The 18551-nt window shown below is 39.2% G+C and overlaps 1 long non-coding RNA gene across 1 annotated transcript in view; it reads right to left on the minus strand.

Annotated features, from left to right (window-relative positions):
• LOC113950137 overlaps positions 1-18551 on the minus strand; it is an 81336-nt gene that overhangs the window by 29967 nt on the left and 32818 nt on the right. Inside the window, exon 2 of the long non-coding RNA XR_003528675.1 lies at positions 14121-14286. This is a non-coding gene — a long non-coding RNA (uncharacterized LOC113950137). The remainder of the gene's footprint in view (positions 1-14120; positions 14287-18551) is intronic.

Below are 18551 nucleotides of genomic sequence, written 5' to 3' on the forward strand. Positions count from 1 at the left end.
CCTGCATTAGTTATTTGTGTTTGCACAGGAAGACAAAGGGAAAGAATTAGGTGCAGCGTAGAAATATTTTTACTTCCTTTAAGCCACCTGAATCTAATCAATCTTATGGCAAACTCTGCTCAGGAAAAAAACAACGCTTTTCAGAGTGTTTATTGAAAGACTTCTCTGAAAAAGCATCTTAGACTGTGTGTACAAATACACGCCCTTTCCTGGATCTAGTTTGAAGCTTATTCCATGTTTTGAAATGCATTTGATGTCCTCTGTATCGCAAAACCAGTTTTGATAAATAAACAACCTGGAGGACGGCTGATTTCAGCAAAACAGGCCATTGAAATTGCATGGGGTTGGGAGTGGCAGTAGCAGCAGGAAGTTCTGGTCTTTTAGCTCCAATCAACTGAAACAGCTTCAAATGCTGCTGTAGTCTTTTCCTATGCGACGTATACAACACTAAATGTAATGCACTTGGTACACTTCACTTAAGACAAGACTGTTTAACACAGCAGGGAGACATGGTTCTCTAATCACCACCCCCTACTATGAACCAGAGCCAACAGAGGGGTAATTAAGTAAGAAAGATCAGAATGTCACTACAGGCAAGAACAAGCTGTGTCAGAGGACAGGGCAGCCATCCTAGGGACCACACAGATCTGCTTCCACCTGCCTTTGTGACTCCTTACTTCATGTGTCGCACCAGTTTTTTCCTGAGTACCTGTAGACTATAGCAGTCCTCACAGTGAACACAGGAGTGGATGCAGCATAGAGCTGGCTATGCTGTACAAAGTCCTTCTCTAGTCCACTCAATTCTGCATACAGAGACTCAGTTCTATGATGAAGTTACATGTGTGTGACCACACCTTCTCATTTGTCCCCATTTTGAAGAGGGCTCAGTTCACCCTGAGTCAGGGTTTCACAACTGTCTCATTATGTGAATGAGCAGAAGACAACTACACTGAATTCCAAAAGCAGTCAATAAATCTTTCAGAAGCCTAACTTTATTTTAGGAATGATGCCTCAGGCAAGACTTGTGTGGCTTAGAAAGGGAAAATGTTTGAAACATTTGCTAAAGTTCTGTAAACCTGGTTTAGCCAGTTTCTGCTCTGTGTTACACTATTCTGAACAGACTTAAAGCTTAATGGCTCCATCAAGTTGGGAAATAGAAAGAACACTCTGCCACTTATAGGAGACATAGGCTCTTGCTAAGTCTAAGGTTATCATTGCAACACATTTATTTCATAGTCAACTTTCTGACTGCCTGGAGCAATATAACACAGAATTTAGTCAAAGAATGACTCTAACAGAGCTCTAAAATTATGAGGCAGAGGTTCATCACTCATGTTACCATTGCTTTCTGGTAATGCAGAACAGAAAACACAATCCTAGTAAATACTAACTATGCACCTTTCTTGCTTGGCTCTAACCATCCTAATAAGGTTTTCATTATTCCAAGCCACATAACTCAGTGACATCCTCTGGTCTAAGAACAGTCTGCAGAAAAGCAATTGTAGCAATTACCTTTAGTCCCTGGCACCTCACAGCCCCTCCAGTCCCTCAGTACCTTGTGCACCATTAGACATCCACAACAAGAATCCTGTGCCTTCTGCAGAGGTAACCTGTGACTAGATATCATGTCCCAGTGCAAGGCACTTTGCCGTGCGGGTAGTAAAGTGGAAAATCACTTGCTAGCTCCACAGGAAGTCTTATACTTTGGAGAGGCTAGAAAGAATTAGAAAGGAAAGGGGGAAAAAATAAAATCTCAGAGAATATTTTTTATAATATGGGAACTAAAAGAGGGTGGAACAGATAGTTTATCTACCATTGTCTAAGTGATATGCATCTGAGAAGACTCTCAGTCCAATGACATTAGAAGCTATCCAAAAATCTATGAAATTTCAAGAACAAAAGGAGAAAATGTCTTGTGAGCTTTTAGATGTTTCAGAGTAGTGAGGTCAGCTGACTCAGCCATGCACAGTGAAGTAACTCACAACTACAAAACAGAAGTAACAAAAAAGAGCCGCCCATTGTGATCTGGATGCTGGCTAAGCAATGCTTTGAAATAATCCCCAGAGCACAGAAACACAAAAGAAGAAGCAGAAAAAAGTTTATACATGTCCAGTACAGGCAGATTGACTTAAGACATTTTAAGTAAAGCATACAAAAATCCAATAATTCAAATTATTGGTCACTTCATCTAAACTCATTGTACCTTGTTTCCCTGGGCCTTCTGCTGTACACAGTAAGGCTTATACTAGTTTTCCACTTTTCCCATATACTGATTAATTACTTTAAAGCATTTACTTGCAGTCATGATGAGTCAGCAGAAATACAAACGCCAAAGTTATTTAATATGTGACATTATGTCTAAGGAATAACTCACTGCAATAGAAAAATATGGACAATCAACTTCCTTAAGATGGTAAAAATACTCAAACCAAACCTTTTCCCACAAATATCTTCCAGAAGAGATTAATTTCCATAATGAATTATTAAATAATCATAAGTTAGGTTGACATTAAGTCCCATTAACATGAGAATTTAGAACAAAAAATTCCCAAGTTCATTTTTGAACTATTAAATTTCCAGGGTTAGATTCAGACCTTTTTTTTGACTTAAACCCTTATTATGCAGACAACCTTCCATGAAATTAATTTTTTAAATATATTAGAAACCCTAATCACAAATTCATATTATTATTTCTATTCAGTAAATCAGAAACAGCCTCTCATTATTATAATTATATTGTTTAGCATTATTTTCTTCTATACATAGATTAGTTGCCCAATTTCTCCAAACATGCTTCATTATGACTAATAAAAACGCAGATAAATAAGTGTAGATACACAAATTAGGAATAATATAATGTTATTAATGTTATTTTAATTTATACTCCCAAGAAAACCTAGAAAAAGGTATAAATTTACTTGCTGAAGAAAGTAAATGAAAAGATAATTAAACTCTAATTAAAATTACACTCTGATGTACAGCTGCAAGGATGAGCAATTCTGGCTAGAGCATCATAAACCATGCATGTTAGCATTTGTTTGTACTTATAGCTTGGCATGAATTTATTTAAAAAAATCTCAAGACCTCATTTCAGTGTCCTAAAACATGCATAGTCCCCTCTAAATACGGTGTGTTTAAGTTGCTCAATAGCAGTGGATTAACCACATGCTTAAGATCAAGCCCAAGTGAGTACTTTGCTGAATTCAAGTCAAACTGTGACTTAGTCTAAGGCTTAGTTTGTGCTTCTGTGCTGGGTGGGGGACAGAGATGTGGAACCAGAGTGCCTCATCTTCCATAATTCCAGATTAGGGGTGTGAATTGTGTCAGTCCTTGAATTCCTAGGGCAGAAATGGGAGGATTGAGCTCTAGAAGGTGGACAGACACAGCAAGAGCATGGCTCACCCACTGCTGGACAGACAGCAGAGCTGGGCCAACAAACATGCACTTAAAAGCAGAGGTGGGATCAAGACGTAAAGCACAGCACACTGAGATCAGTGTCAGCACTCTGCATGCAAATACATAGTGCCTGCAACTGATACCATGCCATGCACAGCCGCAATTCCCTGGGTGTTTCTTTGCTAGAGTACATGACAGCTAACCCAGCCTGCCAACTGCCTACGCAAAACAAACACGCAAAGTGAAATGCATATTTGCATATATGTCAGATCAAAAATACGGTGTCATACAATTTTTTTCTGAGCCCTGTAATGAGTCACTGAAGAACCACAAGTAGAGGGTAGGAGTTCTTCAAATGCATCTAGATACACCTCTACCACAATCTCTCTCATCTACTTGACATGAAGCTGAACAACTAGGGATTGCACATCCATGTTCACTTTCACGTCTTCAGACACCACAGATGGTCCTTATATCCTACAGCATCCTAGAAAACTAGCCTAGACCAAATAGCTCTGCTGAGGATCTTCTCTCTCCCTTCACTACCCCGCAAACATTGGTTTTGTGGTACCATGTTTCATAGTACCCCAATATTTTTGCCAAAGAAAATTGACAGATCAGGTAAGAGATAGTGCATACTTGTCTCTGTAAGCTCAGGGAAGGAGGAAGTGAGCAAACATATACTCTTCTCCACTTTGTGGGGTTGGAAAGGTATTTCCAAAACATGAAATGAAATTCACTAGTTTCTACATCCAACACAAGCTCTTGATGACTCTAAGTAGCTGGAGTGAATCATCTAAGCTGTAAGGAAGCTGTAACTATGTTCTGAATTGCTCTGAAGTTTGTGCCACGTTTTGCAACTGCAAAGTGAAAACAAAGTGGATCTAAAACCCTGCAAGTCAGAACGATTTAGTTTTACATTTGCTTTGCTAGGCTGATATGATGCAAAGATACCAAGCAGCCTAGAATTACTCACTAATTTTTACATGCTTCTGAATAGTTTTTATAGAATTAGAAACCAAAGAAATTTATTCTAGTTACAATGAGTTCTTTGTTGTCAGCAACTATTTATATGCTTATGTTTTTGCCACTATCTACACAAAACATTTTCAATCATAAGAAGAGGCAGCATTAATTTTGACCTTTGGTTTTCTACTTCTCACACCTCACTGATTATCCTGCCTTTAGACTAGCAGGACCATACTCTCACAATTTTTCACTTTGGAAAAGGTCTTTCTTTGTAGCTTATGGAATAAACGTCATATGACAAAATACAAAACACTCCAAACTTGAGGCTTCAGCTTTCATGCTGTGGTCAGCATTAAACACTGGATTTTACAGCTAGAAAATTTACAAACAAAGAGACATCTCTGTCTTAAATTAATTTTTATGAAGAAGGAAAATCTATGTTATAAGTCCTTTCTAAAAGGCCTCACAGGAAAGAAATAATCATGGAGACCTTTAGAAAAAGCATTTTAAAAGACTTACTGTACTTCCATTGAAATTAATGATGCAAAAACCTGTTGACCTCAGGAACATGACTTCAAAGCCTGTAAATAAAACGTAACTGTAGGAAGCTACACAACATGATTTATGCCATTTTTCCCTTAATCTAATGGAATTAAATCTGTCCACACTGTGTTTTAAGGAAAACTCTTCTGCAGTTGGTTCTTCCCAAGAATTATGTATTATTTTATTCCCAAAAAGTATTTATTATTTTTTATATTTTGTTTAATTTCTACTCCTCTCAACAGCCAAAAGGGTCTAAGGTCTGCCCAAACATTTATTTATTTCAGTCAATAAAGAATTCAGCATCCACAACGTCTGCTTTATCCTCTCCTCCTGGTTAAGGTTATTCTGATTTGCAAAGCTAGTTTTAAGATTAAAACATCAGAAAGTTGTTCTGAGCACACATGCTGTGAAATACTTATAACAAAAGGCACTGGCACAGCTAACGCACAGGACATGGAGCAGATTCATCAAGTGCATAAGGAGAATGTCCATGGTGGGAAAGGGCTGCCCAAGAGGTGATGATGCTCTTTGGCCCTTTGGAGACTCAGGGGCACAGTCTGGCCCTTGCTTTCCACACCATGGACCATTGTTTTGCTGAGTTCGGTCCAACAGTAGATCTGGCTGTAAAAGAAAAACTCAAGCAGTCCCAGTGTAGACTCCCATGTCTGGGAGGGGAAAGAGCAAGGCAGGCTGCACTCAGAAAAGCTGTGCTTCAACAGGAGGGTTGGGGGGCAACATCAGCAGCTGTCAAGGCCCTTGCACAACCCTACATTCACAGGAGGGGACAGTGGATCAGAGCACTTTGAAAGCCATGACTTTCCTGACCTGTCTCTCTTGGGAAGCAGATGGAGCTTGGGCCATAAACCTCTATTTTAGTTCTCATTCCTGACAGCTGAAAACATTTTCTCTTAGTTGCCTTAAAGAAAAGCAAAAAGAAAGGAAAGTAGAGAAAAAGTTTTCTAGAATTATTTGTTAATATTTTTTGGCAGCTGTGCATGTACTACTCTCTTGCTGTGACCATAATCGAAGCCTAATGTTGCTCCCAAGGAATGCTGTGGCAGTATTCCCACCGACTGCACTGCAAGCAGATTTAGGGCTTTTGTTTGGTCAAAGCTGTTCCAGATGGAGGCCAAAGGATTCCCACACGGCATTCCAGTTATAAAGAATGACTCTACCCTTCTCTTCCAAAAGGAGTTTTCTGGCTCCAGGTACAGTAGACCTGTTGGGACCAACAGCAGAAATAATCCACTACCATTGTACAGGATGACCCCGCGGGAGAAAAGGGTAATGCCACATTTTATTAGCTGCATGCCTGTCTAATCAATGTTAAGGTGGTTATATTTGGTGTAATTCAGTTTAACGTTGCATATATTGAAAGGGTTTCTGCTGGTCACAGTAATGTAGCTGTTCCTAGGATAGAAATACAATTAAAGTACACCAGTGGGACAGATTTTGAAGGATGTGAACACATAAATCCCAGTACCAGTGTACCTACCCACATGAAACCATACCAGGAGTGTAATGCAGGCAAAATGTAAGCTACCCCAAAATGAAATCTGACAATAACAAAAGGGAAAATTCTTTAGTTCTCTTGGGACCACTGATGATAAAAAATTGGTTGGAAACTTATATTTGCATATCACTTCATAAAGTACCAATATTTTCTGTCATTATTAGTGACCTATTAGCCTAGCAGTAATTTTTGTGACCAACTGAAGTGGGCCTAGTTGTCAGAAGTCAGATATGAAGAAACAGCAAGCTCTTTGGTATTTTCAATTTCAAAAATCACTGGTCACTTCTGAAAATTTAGGTTGCTATCATCATTACATATTACTTTGAAACAAAACTCTCCATCCCTTGAATTTGTTAGTAATTCACTGCTGATCTATGGCTCCAATTTTGTCATCAAACTGATGTTTGTTCATGCAAGTAGGACTTCTGAGCAAAGACTGCAAAGTTAGGCCAGTAGAAAAATAAGCACTACCACCCAAGTTACCACAATACCCAGTTTGAAATTTTGATCCAAAGCATTTGATTTAACAATACCATAAAGTGTTGCCAAGCTCGCAATTCAGAGGAGAAGATTCACCAAATCATGCATAGCAGTTTTTCAAATCCGTACTTATTCAGAGACTTCCAGGATAAGAAATTAAACTCTGTCCTCCCTTATGTTATGTGGCTGAGCCTGTGCAGGCCAAAAGCCAAACACCCTGATTAGTGTTCTAGTGAGAAACACTCCAACACCAGTGAAGAATACATTGACATGAGGCACCTGCATGCTTAGATGGAAGATTTCTTAACAGACATGGGTGCTATTACACGACACTGATACCTTTGGTACACAATGCAATTACCATCTTAAGAACTTGTTTCATAAATCAAGGTATTCTGGTCTTTCTGATCAGTTTAGCCTTAGAAACCAGACAGATCTCAAACACATACGGACATCCAAACACCGTTAATATTTTCTAAGAAAAATTATGCTAAAATGTAACCCTTTGGTTAAATTCCATTAAGGCATGCATTCAGGAACAAGGGCACATACCAAGGAAATTATTTAGGCATTCCTGTAACACATCTAAGACATGGGAATTGAATCAAAAATCTGAGAAAAACAGGAGTTCTGACCAATAATGTGGAAAGGAAAACAAAACAATTACTTTAAAAACTTTACTTTTTTTTTAACAACCATATATGTACTTGTTTGCAGAGGTGTTTCATTGGCTCAGTTATATTATAAGACTAGAAAACACATACAAGCTTTCAAAAGCTGACAGATAGCAGGGGTTGGGGCTGGGGAGCAACTCTTTTTTTATATATATATATTATTATTCACTGCAATAGGCTTGTTTGCTTGTTTCTTAGTATCTTGGGAGCAGTGATTAAAAACAAACCCAAGAACATTTTCTCATAAGGTTCTGTAGCAAATAGTCTTCCTTTGACTTTACCTGACACCAAAATGAGTTTTGAGTAAAGCTGGTCTCCAAGTGACACACCAGTGAACCAGGCTTTGCTACCAAGAAGTAGAAATAACTATAATGCCTTATGGGATTCCCAATCCCGTCCAACAGTTTTGCCTTTCAATTTGATGAAAGATAGGCAAGGAGCATAAAAAGCACACATAAGGTATGTGATGCTTTGTGTTCAGCGAGGCAAATTTGTATGACATTTTCTCCCTTCTGTTTTCTCAGTGAGTGAGTGAAAGCTTGTGCATGTTTGTCAGACTGGCCCTCCATTAAATGTCTCTTCATGGAAATAAGGGGATATTTATGCACAGTGACTAATGAATGGATGCATTCCAGCATCTGCTATTGTGTACTTCCTGTAAAGTCATTTATTATTCTATCTAACAAACACAGTGTTCTTGGGTTGATGCTTAAGATTAATGAGGCATTTACTCCTATTCAAGAAACAAGTTCAGAAGACACATTTTCTCCCATTCAGCTGTGCTGATAGTTTAATTAATGCCATTAATACATATAAGTCACCAAGAGCTGTTTTATGGTAACACTGAGGAAAGTTGGCAAAGCAAGGAAATTTCAGAGGTAAAGCTACAACGTAACACTTCCCTTTGTTTTCAGGTAGTACAGGATTCTCCAGACAGCGGGTGATCTTACAGGCTACATGAGTAACAGAATCCCAAGATGTAATGAGCTGAGGTAATGACAGAGTATCAGTCCTAACCCTCTGCTTGTGTGGGCTTAGTCAAATCCTTAATGTGATTTCATTAGAAAATTTCTTTTTATGTAGATGCATGTAATATTTTTCATCTGTAGTATTAGAAACAGAAAAAGGAAGAACTGTCCTCTTGTTGAAATGTAGGAGTTGATACAGTAGACCATAACTGATGCTATGGACTCGTTTAAAGATATATGAGGGAAACTTTTCAAAATGTGTATTGTTTCACTGATGTGACAGGAGGACTGTAATGACTCTTTCAGTACTCCTAGGGGTTTTCTGCTCAAGTTTCTGCGTGGTGCCTTTTCTGTTAGAGATGCCTAATTGCCAGGTCCACTCAGGCCAGCACAGAAAGCTTGGTGTGAACCAGAGTGTCACCGGGTTCACATTTCAGCAACAGAACTGGAAAGCAAGGAGTGAGCATGGGAATATACAAGTGTAGGGGAGGGTGTAGGAACTACAAATACAATGAAAAGGTGGCACTTAACAGTGCTTCACAATCCTGGTCCCAGAAGAAAACAACACATCAAAATAAAGGAACAGCACTCAGGCACCAAAACATAGGCCTCCTCACTCTGAAGTCTTGTCTAGAGCTAACTTTTCAACCACAGACTTATGACTGGGTTAATCTTCTCCCTGCTGTAACCCAAAGTGACCGTCTAATGATCTCCACAGATGCATAAAATATGCACAAGATGTGAAACACCTTGAAGAAATGGTTCTTACTGAAATTGGACAGTGGTCCAAGGACCAAATCCACTAGTGATCCAGAGAAGTAAATACAACAACATACAGCCATATTACAGCTATAGACAGCTGCTTGTCTGTAAGAGACAGAGCTCTGATTTAATTTGAGCCTCCTAATTACAATTTTTCTTTCCTCACTTTCAATTATCTCAAAGACTAGTAACAGAAAGAGAAACTAACAAAACAACAACAACATTACCCCAAACCAAACAGGCTTTCAACATTATTTTAAGTCTCCAAAGAAGAGAAATAAGCAAATCAAAGCAAAACTGGAACTGTTCATGAGGAGCAGTGGATATCAATGTGGTCAGGCTGCTGGCAGTGCTGTGCAGTGCTTTGTCACCATACAGCTTTGCTGCTAAAAGCCACCCCCAGTCTGCAGTGGACAACTCCAGGCACAGGGGTGGATGTAAAGTTTGGTATAGTGTCTGCTAGAACAAGGAATTCCTGCACAGTTGTATAAACAAAAGCCCATTACCTACTCTCAGTGTTACTGCAATTCCTCAAGTAAACTAGCAAAGTTCAGCAGGAGGAGCAAGAGGCCTTGAGAAATACATTTAGGTCTTCAGGAAAGATTTCTAAAACCTGTCCTTCAACAAAATAGTTTTGCTTATACTGAAAATTCAGTGATTAACAACACAAGACTATATGAATATATTTGTTATTCATAAAAACACCTTCTCTCCCCAGCATTCCCAGCCAGAAGATCTAAATGGCCATAATATTGTAATAAACATCTGAACCTGAAACAGTGATGGTGCCAACAGGTGTAAGGACATGCTATGGACAACTAAGGAGTAAGACCTGCTAGACAGGTGTCAGACATACAGATATCACCCATCCCTTACTGTGGGAGTAATATAGATAGAATTACATCTTCTACCCACAGAATAAAATACAGCGCATAATCTAATTCTCAGCGTCGTTAAAGACAACAAACTTATTCTTTCAATTTTCTTCTTCAGATTGTTTGCAAGAAGTTTGATCAACAGCCTCAAAAAATTTACTTCTTTTTCCTGCAAGGGTTTCCTAGTGCTTAGCGTGCAGCTGTTAGCATTGGATTTCAAGACACACTGTACTAAACTGTATTAGGCATGTGAAAGGACTTTCATTCCTCATTAGCTGTGCATAAGAAAGGATTGTAACTTTTAAAAAGAACTAAGCAGCTTTGTAAAAAACTCGAATTTCCCTCTAACAAAAATCATACTTGTTAAAACTTTTTTTTATTCCCAGCTGAACTATGCTTCAACTCAAAGCAAATAAAGTCATCAGTTGACTCCATTCTATTAGAGGACAGCATTTAGAGAGAAGAATGAAAAAAAAGAGAGAAAAAGAGTCCAATAGGTCCTTGAACAGTGGTCCCTTGTCTGTCACATCAAGACATGGCTTATACTTCACACACTATTGACCATGAAAAGCAATCTTGCGACTTTTGAAGCCCCATCACAAAAAAAGAAAAAGAGTGCAAGAGAAAACTTTTCTTGAAATGTCGAGGATGGGGGGCTGACTGCTCTCATCTCCTATGATTAATGACTTGTGGCCTTATTGTGTAGAGGCTGCTAATTAGCTTCAGACTGATTAAGGCTGCAGAATGCAAAATTCAGCTTGATAAACCTGGACAGTCTCCATTCCCCACCCCAAACAACCCTGGTGCAGAAACTCTGGCATCTAGTTTCATGGTAAAAACATTCTCATGGAACTGATGTAATCCCAAGCAACTCTGGGCTTCACCTAGCTAGAAACTTGAACTGCAGTGTTTTTCTGTATAATAACGATTTTTCAGTCCTCTCTTAGTTCCCTGTTTTTATCTAAAAACTTGCTTGACCCTTCGAGTAAACAGACATCACATCTTATTCAAGACCATTTAAAATGTAGTTAAAAAGCAAAACAAAATAGCAGGTGGATACTTTTAATCCTACATTATCCACTTATTAACAAATGAGAGCTAGTTAATTATGCCTCTTAAAAGTTGCACATAGCCTTCTTGGATGCTCTTTACAGATGCATTTAAAAAGAGAGAAGAAAAGTGGCAATTCCTAAATTGTTATTGCCTAACATTCTGACCACCTGCTTTACTGGAATACATGTTGAACCTTTAATTTGGTAATAATTGTTTGCCATAGGTATAGAGATGGAAGTCTAGTGCAGAGGGAACTTCACCCTGTTCTTTCCTGACCCCCTCTCCTTCTCTCCTCCCAGTCTCAGATTAAATCTGCTTGTTAAATTGATCTTCACATGGTAAAGCATTACATTCCTCTAACACAGGAAGGCTGCGAATACTTATGCCAGATTTTTAACACTAACCTCATCAAACTGATGCACTGCAACATAAGGCCGATTAGCATAATAACTGATTACTCGTCCTCTGGGCATCAGCAACTAAAATTAAAAACTTTAGCAGCTCATATAACAAGTAATATGGGTTTAGTTTTTGAGATACCTTCAGTTTCAAGAGAGAAGGAAAAAAAAATTGTTTCCAAGCTGATTCCAGAGAGGGAAAGTTTCTCAGTTTTGTTGGGATGGATTGAAGTGCTGATAATTTCCTCTCTACTGAATAAAACCTAGATAAATATCTGTGCACAAATGATAAAAAAAAATAATTCCACTATGATAACCTGGTTAATTTATTTCAAACATATAAAGTCTGAACGGCTTCAACACATCAGCTGCTTGAATTCAAGAGGCTTCCTTTCATGCTCTGGATTTCCCAGAGCATCCTTCAGTTGTGCCACCCATTACTCACTTGCGTTGCTCTACACCCACAAGGCACCTGTTGCACCAGGTACTGCATGTTGGGAAGTCAAAATACAGTCATGATGCAAAACAGTAAGTTCGGTATTGCAAAAACACATCCCCAAGAGTAACTGTAGCAGGCCCTACCAATGGGAGAGTTCGTAGGGGCAGTGCTATATTTATGATGAAAGGCAACAGATGGTCATTGGAAATAGTAACTTAAGGTAACATGAGATGACGGCGATAGGCAACGCAAAGAGAAGGACATCATCCACAGCCTCTTTCAAGTCCCCAGCAAGAAGCCTAAGTATATGCCCATCTTGAAACAGGCGAGCAATCCCTTTGAAGCCAGAAATAACCAGATTTTTAAGTACTTTTGTGTCTATGCATTTATTTTCACTGTAATTATACAGCATATGTACTATGTACTGTAAACACTAACAGACCAATCTCAGTATTCCTGTAAGGTACAACAGTACCTCCAGCATCAGTGTTTCACTCAAGACCTGGGATTTAACTTATTGTTTATAAGCATTTTTCTATGCCTTACCCTGTTTCTTTTTTGCCTTGTTTTGCTTTCAGCAAGGCTCTTTGTAGTGTCATAACTCACAATCTTTCTAGTCAGACTTTGTTTATAAAACCTCTATTGTTTCAGAACAATGGAGTTGTGACCTGTTCGAAGGCAGAATTGCAATCAGGGCCCTCTCCGTACTTTCTCAGGGTGCACTTTGTGACAAAGTGAATAGACTATGCAACCCTATTGATGTCAGCCAGGAGGGAAAAAATAGGTTCCCTCAATAAATCTCAACATAAATCTTCTTGCCCTATCTCACCATCTGTATGAATTCACCCAAAGCACAAAAATATTAGGCAGAACAAGTATCCCCAAGCCTAAAAGACTGAAATACTGCTTCCTGACCAAAATGGATTTCTTTCATGCTTATGGCAGTTTTGGGGAATTCACAGGCATAGAAAGCAACAGGTGGAAACACAGCTTGGGCCAAGAAAAAGTGAATGAGATTGACCCTAACATCATGAATATGCTACACTCTTCTGTGTTGCTATAAGTTTCCTCAGGGACAGGTTTGTGCCTTCTGATGCTTTCTTACCACCCATGACTTTGGTTTTCTAATTTTGCTACCAATGCTACAGAACAATTATCCACATAACACAAGCATTAGCAGTAAAAAAGCCACATCTTTTTTCCTTGTTTGAAAATGGTGCATTCTGTAGTTCTGGTTTTGAAGGTCATTTAAGGGTTGCTTAGAACAGGTTGAGGATGACTATGTCCCTTTAGAGATATAATTCTAGTCACTTGTCAGTGGTACTCACTCTCATTTAGCTTTACCATGGGTTTTATACATATGCTAAGAACATAAAATAAGACAGTCAAAGAACTCGCTGCAGAAAAGAGAAGCAAATGGAAGGGTTTTCCCTAACTTTACTGGAAAAAGCCCTCAGATAACACCTAGATGTATTCTAGGCATTTAAAACAACATGTGCAGTCAATATAAATTTTCATTATCATTCATGAAAGAAGAAAACAAAAAAGCCAGAGAAACACCAAAACAAGCAAACAAATAGAGTCTCCAACTTAATTGCTTAAGCTTTTGTGGGAAAACTGAAAGCACTTCAGAGCAGTGCTACCTTTTTGTCCAGTGTCAATACAGCTTCTAACACAGCAGGGTTCCAGTTTTTGACCAAGTCTTTCAAACAGTGCTGCATTGAGCAACAACAGCATAAAGCCAGCTTAAGCCAAGTTATTTCTAAATTTGAATTATTATTTATATTTTTCAGCATTCAATCAATTTTGAGAGCAATCAAATTCTTCTATAATGTCTTCCATCTGAGCAGAGCATATCAAAGTGCTTTGCAACAAATTACTGGTTAAAATGTGGAAAAAAAAAAAACTTGTTATAATGGAAGGCAAAGGATCCCATCTCAGCCATGCCCTGCTAGAGGGCAAATACTACTGTAAATGCATCAGAACAAAAAGTACAACAATAACTGATTTTATAAAATTACAGTTGTGCTGAATCAATGCAAACACTCACCTTAGATGTCCTCAACAGAAAAGATGGATAGTGATCAACCAAAGTTCCTTATGTGTGAGACACATGCAGGGGACCAGCCTAGGAGTGAAGAAAGGCAGAGGAATCCACTACAGTTCCTCCAGGACTTGTCCATCCAGCAACTTTCATAAGGAATTAGTTTATTTCTCTGTGTTGAAAATACAAAGAAAAAAAATGAAGAAGCTAGAAAGAGCTTGACTATGACATCCCTCCCCTCACCCCCTCCAGACAGACAAACCTTTCACAACATCCACAATCTATTCATTAGTAGCACTAAAGTTATTTAGCAACTCTCAGAAGAATGTGTAAAAATTTAATTATATGTATTTTAAAATCCTACTTTTAGTAAAGATAGAATAACTATGCTTTGCTCTGGCATAAAGCATTTTACAAGGTACCATAAAGCAACCTTACCATGCACAGATAATGCCTTTGCTCCTCAGTATTAAGCAAAACACTTTGTTAATCCACCTCACTACTTTTACAGTCTCATGATTGGTTTAACAGCTGAGTATCACCACCAAATCAATTCAGGTGTCCTCATTAACACCTTCATTCACTGTGCCTATGGGGTGTTTGCTGATAGCCTGGGCACTGAAGGGATGGTAATAACACCTAGCTGCCGTTGCTCCCATCAGCAGAGGACCTGTGGAAGGCTGTAAGGACAACTGGAGTTCAGGGAATGCTGCAGTACCATAGGAAAGGGTAGGGTGGTCAGAGGTACAGCTGGCCAAGCACTCCCATTTCTACCAAGATACTGGGTGCAAAGTTAATTGTGGTAACTAAGAAGTGAGAATGTTTATATCTACATGAGAGTCTGTGTGTCCCAAGCACAGCACATCACCCCAGACGTCAGAAGTAGCAACATAAGAGATCAGAGTGTAGAGGTGCTAGAGGAGGCATGAAAGAAGAGAACTAGAGAACAGACTTGAGGATGTGAAGACCTGTGAAGACAAGTCAAAAAAATACATTCAGGTTATGCATCTGTTTAACAAATGAAGATATCTGAAAATAGATTGTCTGAATACTGTGAAATAAGTCTAATTACTGGCAATTTATAAGATTGTAGTGGGGTCAACCAGATTAGCATCAGGATAATTACAGGTCCAACAGTGAGATCATCATAATTTACAGACACTTTTGAGGCAATAATGATAGAATGGTTTGGGTTGGAAATTACTTTAAAGGTCTTCTAATTCTAAATCCTCTGCTGTGGACATAGACACCTTCCGCTAGACCAGGGCCCCATCCAACCTTGAACACTTCCAGGGAAGAGGCATTCTCTGGGAAACCTGTTTCAGATACTATGTTTTGTTAGACCAATGAGATGTAAGGGCAGCAAGTTTTTGAGCATACAATTCTTGTTTGATGGCATAAGGGATATAAAAATCAGTAACATGGGCAAGCTTGGCCTCTTGGTATTTTGATTATGATGCATAAAACTTTGGAGAAATAAATTTCTTATTGCACAGTATCAACTAGCTCTCCCAGGCTAGGTCATAACTGATTGAGGGACACCTAGAGCTTCTATTTCCACTTAGCAACTAGGAAATTATTTTCAGCAAATTATTGTGTACTACAAAGCAACCCAAACCAAAACCACTGTGTATTTTAGATGCTGTATAAAAATTAGTGTCCTGGGATGTGTGTGGGAAATAAACAGTACTTAAAGTTGGTAATTAAGATTATTAATAATAGCAAAAAAAAAAATCCATTCTCCAAGCAAGACACCATAATGCTTAACAATTGATTGTAATTTCCTGTAATAAATACTTATGAATTAATTTATAAAGTAATGTAGCTTTATATATTTATTCTCTTTCCTAAGAGATATTTGTGTTGGTGTTATGTCAACAATTTAATACATTAAAATAATTTATAATTATTTATTATTACTTTCAACACCTCTTAACAAACAGCAGTTGTTTCACATAAATACCAAAGCAATCTTCAGAGCACATCTGTGTCCCCAGCAAGCACTCAGGCTGGCTTGTGAGTCCTTTTACCATCTGTGAGCCTGCATGATGAAACTGCATCAGCCAGCTGAATGTCCCAGAGAGCAGAATGAGCAGGCCTGCAGGGAGGACCTTGCCCTAGCCTGGGATTTACCAGCATCCAGTCTGTGTGTCTCTAGGGCCAAACATTTCCACTGGGAAGAGATTCAGTCACTTCTCAAAGAGAAAATCATCTCTCCAGACCAGACACTGAGTTAGCAGCTCTGAATAATCTCTCCCACCTCTATACAATTTCCTACCTTTCTTGAAGTCTGTCTATATACTGCTTCTACTGCTTCATCTTCTAGGACAGAATTCCTCTTCATCCATTACCTTTGCTGCAAATTACCTAGGACTGCAAATATTCATGACAGCTTTTTCTATTCGGCTGTTTGATTCATCTGTGAAGGTTATTGGGCCCTACATTAACCTCTTTTGGACCACACGGATGTATATCTCCTGCTGCACTTGCATTCCTGATGTGGAACGTCTCTCAGCAAGAGTGGCAGCAATAACCAGGGCAGTGCCCTCTGTGGAGCTCCAGGAATGTGACTGCAGGCAGTTCCTGCAGAACCAAGGGACACAAATCTCCTGCCTGCTGCCTGCTCAAAGCTAATGGTGAGGGCAGCTGTTATCCATTCCATTGCACATGCTGCAGGAAAGATGTTGTCCCGTATAGGAAATGCGAACCTGCAATTCCTGGCTGTAGGATCAATGTGACAATGTGATCAGCACCATCCTGCCTAGTGCCTAGAACTGAATCAGGACTGGACCAGTGTTGTCCCTCTAGAGATAAAAGATCACATCTTTTACAGCACTAGTAGGAGTGGTGGTGAGGCATGTGGTAAATTGACCACATCAAAACTCTGTCTTTATAAAGCTGTCACACCTGGATCCCCACTGCTGTCTCCAGAGTCACCTCAGAAGGCCCAGACTGCACCTGTGCTGCACAATGGTCTGCATGTCCTTGCCTCTGCCACTGTTATGATGGGCTGACAATGCCTTTGCAGTACTGTTTTATCTGATTCATCTCCCAGCTGTTCATCCTCCTGATTTATGCCATCAGCACCAAAGCCTGATTAGCAAACAGAACAGAAGGAGAAGGATTCACGCTGTCCTTCTAAGGTTTATGAGTGCTGGCATGCCTTTTTTATTCCTCTGAACTTGAAATCCTGAGCACATCCACTGCCTTCCTCTTTGTCAGGCTCCTCCATGGTGTTCGGTAGCAGCTAGTTGTCCTCTAATTTAAAGGGAATTATGGATCTGACTCAGAAGATTCAGTAGATAGAGTATAGGTTGTTGTGGGTCAAGGAGTAGACCTTTCTTCAGCCCAAGGCACAAAAATAAAATGAAAACTTTTAACTGACCTGTTCTTAATTCCCAACAAAAGACAAAAAAGTCCCAGGATGGCAGTAGCTAGGCCTCTTCACTTCATGAAGTGTCACAAGAGTTGGATATTATCCCAGTGCTTCTGCTGCTGTTTTAAAAAGGTAGGTCTTGATATAATCATCCAGACATCATGAAGAGTTGCAACATTTGCCACCTCAAGGTGTCTCTGGAGGTGCTGCAATGCAGTTATTGCAAAAGGGAGGAAGCAAACCCCAAGGAGCTCAGACCCGGGGCACTTTTTTATAAATGTATGGATGCTATTCTGCTCGCACCTTTGCTGTAAATGTGAAGCTCTACAGGATGAGGTTAAGAGCTGGGCTATGTGGCTGACTCATCTAGCAGACACACAGCTCTTCTGGGCTTTGCTGAGACAGAAACACAAGGAATAAAGGGATTAGATTGTATTGTAGGTTGAGAGCCAGTTTTGGTGGAGTTTTAATCTCCAAGAGAATCATTGCCAAAGTCACTTCTTAATGTAGGAGTTCGAGAGACAGGCTCTGTCTTAGGACCCAAGGCTAACCTATTTGATGTCACTCTACAAGCAGAGCAGGTGCTGGGTTTGCAATGTATATTTGATGTCTAGTGTTGAAAAGTGAGTTGATTGAAATGCTGTCAGGCTGCATTTTGAATGATTGCACTACTAATGTCACCTACAGGAAACTTGATGGACATTCTGCCATACATAGAATACAGTAGGCTGGAAATCATCATTTGCAAATCATCACCTTTGAAAGTACAACAACCAATTCAGCTGGAAAAAAAAAAAAGAATTGGAAACATGTTGAAGAAACATTAACCTGAGGAAGTGAGCAAATCAGAAACACCAAATATTTAGGTTCATGGATTTCTCATTAAGGAAATTTTCAGCCTACTGTATTTCTTTTGGGGTGTTGAATTTCAAACCCTGTATTTTGTTTGATAATGTAATTCTACCTCAGGAAATCTAATCAGGTTGTCTTCTAAGTTTTTACTGGTATACATCAGTATGGCACTTTGGGGTTCTGTTCATTTATGACAGTAGTTTTACAAA

This window comes from Corapipo altera, unplaced genomic scaffold (assembly GCF_003945725.1).
Source record: "Corapipo altera isolate COAL_440 unplaced genomic scaffold, ASM394572v1 53, whole genome shotgun sequence".
Lineage (NCBI taxonomy): Eukaryota > Metazoa > Chordata > Aves > Passeriformes > Pipridae > Corapipo > Corapipo altera.